Source organism: Myotis davidii, unplaced genomic scaffold, assembly GCF_000327345.1.
Source record: "Myotis davidii unplaced genomic scaffold, ASM32734v1 scaffold448, whole genome shotgun sequence".
In the NCBI taxonomy this organism is placed as follows: domain Eukaryota; kingdom Metazoa; phylum Chordata; class Mammalia; order Chiroptera; family Vespertilionidae; genus Myotis; species Myotis davidii.
The window spans coordinates 4,070,550-4,074,803 of record NW_006383009.1 but is presented as its reverse complement, the minus strand read 5'-3'; the positions used below and the strand labels follow the sequence as shown (position 1 = coordinate 4,074,803).

General features: G+C 53.8%; 1 long non-coding RNA gene across 1 annotated transcript; it reads right to left on the bottom strand.

The window, feature by feature from the left end:
• Positions 1–451: 451 nt before the first annotated feature.
• LOC107181588 lies at positions 452–2,831 on the bottom strand. Its single transcript, XR_001512247.1, has 2 exons — positions 2,521–2,831; positions 452–2,322 (listed from the first exon to the last, which is right to left on the bottom strand). It is a non-coding gene; the product is annotated as an uncharacterized LOC107181588 (long non-coding RNA).
• Positions 2,832–4,254: the final 1,423 nt, after the last annotated feature.

The following is a 4,254-nucleotide window of genomic DNA, read 5'->3' as shown; positions in this document are numbered from 1 at the left end:
GTTCCAGGCTGGCGTCGGCGCCCCTCCTCCCTCATCCACCTCCTTTACTTCCTCCGCCCTCCCGCCCTCCCCTCCACTTCTCCTCCTCCTCCTCTCCCCGCTCTCGCCAAGCTTGGCTGCCTCTCTGGGCCGCTAATTAAATGCAGGGCTGGGGGGAGGGGAAGCCACGCGGTTAACCCCTTCCCCGCTGGTCCCTGGAAGCCTGCCCGGCTCTGGGGAGGGCATGAGTGTCCGATGAATAGATAGACCAAGGTCAAGGGGCCGGTTCCAAGGCTGGATTAATGGGGGTTGGGGGACCGGGAGCATAGAACTATGGGGAGAGAAAGGGAAGATAGTAGCTGATGTAAAGAGCGAAAGGCAGAGATGGAGGGAAGAAAAGTTTGGTGGAGCCAGTGGGAGAAGTCCAGCGACCTAGAGGAAAGGAGGAAGGAGACAGCTGGGAAAGGCTGGAGACAGGAAGACATGTTTATCATGTTTTTCACTGGGATCCATCGTTCTGGGCTGGGACTGGAACGAACCAGTCTTCAGTGAAAATGGAGTGACTGTCTCCCAGGGCCGCGCAATTGAAGCTGGTGGTGACATGCACGGATGATCAGTATGTGGCGATGGTGTGTGTATGGGGGGAGGGGGGCTCATAGGCCACCCCAACTTGTCCTGGAGGCTCCATGGCAGGCACCCTGGCCTGGCTTGCCCACTGCCCACTGACTTCCTGTTCCCACTGTGGGCTTGAACTGAGGGCCAACCTGCCCAGCGAGCTGTAGGTCATTCCAAGGTCCCACTCTGTCCTTGCAGTTCTGGGTCAGGCGGGAGGACCCAGACACTGGCCTTTCATCGCCTGGTTCCCCCTTCACTCTGCACACTGGCTGCTGCCATTCACAAGCCGGGTAAACCGAGGCCCACATTCTTAGGGTGGGAACAGCTGGAAGAACAGATAACATGTAATGTCAAGTAGTGCTAAGAGTTATGAAGAAATTGCAGGGAGGGAGAGTGGAGAGAGTGCAGAGGATCCACCTCCAAAGGGGGTGGTGTGAGGGCACACCTGAAAGCCGGAGTAGCACATGCAAGACCTGAGGTCGGAATGCACAGTATGTCGGAGGATCCAGGAGGCCCGAGGTGGGGTAAGAAGAGGGGAGATGGGGGAAGGTAAGTGCGGGAGGATCACAGGAGCACCCGTCATAAGCAGATGGGGTGATGGGTAGTTGGAGTCCTCACCAACCCAGGTGGAGCCCATGACTACCCTCCCCGCCTCATTTTCCCCACCAGTGCCCACAGTCCGGGAGGCTCAGGGGCCACCTTCCCTCTGAGTGCCACCCGGGCCTCCCCACACTCTGGCTTACTGCTGTCACCCCCTAGCGCTGCCCACTCCAGCTGTCCACTGCCAGCTCTTGCACAGGATGTTTCCTCACCTGCAGTACCCCACTGTTTTAGACAGTCCCTGCCCCCTTCCACGCAGAGCCTGGAAAGTCTGCAGGGAGCTGGTTGCTTAGGAGGCAAAAGGGCTAAGAGGCATGGGGGAATGGGCATCTTGGTCCTTGAGTGCTGTCAGCAGCCTGGGTAAAAATAACTGCCCCTGCCCCCGGCAATGACGTGAAAGTGCCTGCAATGATGGGGGATGTGCCGGAAGGAGGATCTGGTAGAATCCACGTTGCCATGGCGATGCTGACTCAGGCAGAGGCAGGTAGCAGCATCTGGTACCCAACTGGCCTGTCCCGGTGTTCACAGCACCCTGCCAGGCCCCTACTCTGCAGGGTCCACTCTGGCAGTGGCTTCTGAGACTGGGAGAAGGATGGTTAAGACCCTGGGGTAGCTGGATCAGTTCCTGCATCAACCCACCCAGCACCTGCTGAAAGGTGTGAGATCTGAGACAGCCTCTCCCTCCTGTTCCATCTCTCATCCTCTCTTCCTGCGTCTCTCTCTGCCTCTCCACATCAGAGTACAGTCCAAACCCTTCCCCACACATCCCAGAACCTGTAGCGGCTGTCCACTCCACCTTCCTCTCCCCCAGTCATTTGTTCTCCAGCACATCAGCCCACTCCCACCTTGGAGCCTTTGCACATACTGGTCTGCCTGGAAGATCCTGAGGGTCTTCACCTGGCATTTATCTTGCTTGATTCTTGGCTTCCTTATTATCTGTTTCTATCCCCACCTCCAGAGTATGGTCTGTGGTTCCTCGGGAGGCCTGTCTGCCAATTTCTGCCTTCATTTCCCTCACTGGGAAATGGGCAACTGGGCATGGTGGTCACAGTATGACCTCATGGAGAAGGTGCAGATTAAGCGCTTACAACTGTGCCTAGCAGAGAGTAAACACTCAATAAGCGCTTCCTTATTATCTGTTTCTATCCCCACCTCCAGAGTATGGTCTGTGGTTCCTCTGGAGGCCTGTCTGCCAATTTCTGCCTTCATTTCCCTCACTGGGAAATGGGCAACTGGGCATGGTGGTCACAGTATGACCTCATGGAGAAGGTGCAGATTAAGCGCTTACAACTGTGCCTAGCAGAGAGTAGACACTCAATAACTGACAAACAGTTCCATGAGCTAGCTGCTAAAGGATAAACAATGTGGTCCATCCACACAGTGGAATATTATTCAGCCACAAGGAGTGACACACTACAATGTGGATGAACCTCGAAAATGACGCTGAGAGAAACCAGACACAAAAGGCCACATGTTGTATGATTTCATTTATGCGAAATGTCCAGAACAACCAGATCCATAGATACAGGAAGCAGATTCGTGGTTTAGGGGCTGGTAGAGGTGGGAACAGATAGGGTTTCTCTTTGGGATGAAAATGTTCTGGAACTAGATAGAGCTGGTTGCACAATATTGTGAAGGGCACCGAACTGTTCACTTTAAAATGGTTAATTTTATGTTAGTGAGTGTTACCCACTTAGAAATAATAAAAAGGACATTGGGTAAAAGCAGGAAACCTGGCCCTGGCCAATGTGGCTCGGTTGGTTGGGTGTCGTCCTTGCACCGAAAGTTGCCAGTCTGACTCCTGGTTAGAGCACATCCCGGGGTTGCCGGCTTGATCACATGGGAGGAGAGCAGGAGGTAGCCGCTTACTTCTCTTTCTCCCCCTCTCCCATCTTCTCTGTTAGGACAGTGTGCCAGGAGGCTGAATGGCTGGGATGATGTCAAGGACGTCTGGGTGCCTTGAAGAGGACAGTCTGCCCCCCAGGGGAGAGGGAGAAAGGACCTACAATCTGTGAGGGGTCTCACAGCAAGTAGGGGAGGCTATGGGGTTCAGTCCAGCTGAGGGCTCTTTTGGGGAGCCTACTTTCTGCAGACTTGTGGACACAAACAGCAAGAATAATTTTCTCGCCCTGGCTGGTTTGGCTCAGTGGATAGAGCGTTGGCCTGCGGACTTAAGGGGCCCAGGTTTGGTTCATGAAAATCAATAAAATATATTTAAAAAACAAAAACCAAAAAACAATTTTCTCATTTTTTTTAAAAAGATATATTGTATTGATTTTTTACAGAGAGAAAGGGAGAGGGATAGGGAGTTAGAAACATTGATCAGCTGCCTCCTGCACACTTCCTACCGAGGATGTGCCCGCAACCAAGGCTATATGCCCTTGACCGGAATTGAACCTGGGACCCTTCAGTCCACAGGCCAACGCTCTATCCACTGAGCCAAACCAGTTAGAATTTTCTCATTTTTAAGGAAAACAGTTAAGATATCCCTGGATAGTGTTGCTGCTTCCAGGCATCCCCCTCCAAGAAAAGACTTCTAGGGGTTTCAGGAAAGGTTGCTTTTCCAGAATGTTCCGGGGAAACTGCATCCTGGTCTCGATGGTGACAATGAAGGCCGGCCACTGCACCACAGTCCACATGCATTTAGAGACAATCTCCAACCTGGTCTCCAGGGACACTCAATGTGCTGGAGGGTCACAACATGGAGGGACAGGTCCTGGGGTGCTCACAGGAATGGCTTTCAAAGGAACAGAAGGGAATGAGGGAGGGGAAGGCTCATGAGGACCCACAGAGTATTTTTAGGCACTGAACGTAGCCCTGAAATATTTCCACAGCCACTCCCGAGAGTGAGCTGGGTGACTATTTCAGTGCCTGGTTCCAGTGGAGGCGGGGCAAGGATGAGTCACCCCTGGGTGACTGGGCCTCGACCGGAAGGGGCCTGTGAGGTGACTGCTCACCAGGCCAGGCATCTGGTGCCAGCCTCTGGGGCATCGAGGACAGTGGCCTGGCCATTGCCCATTGGATGGCATCACTGCTTGTCCCCCCGCCCCCCGACAATGA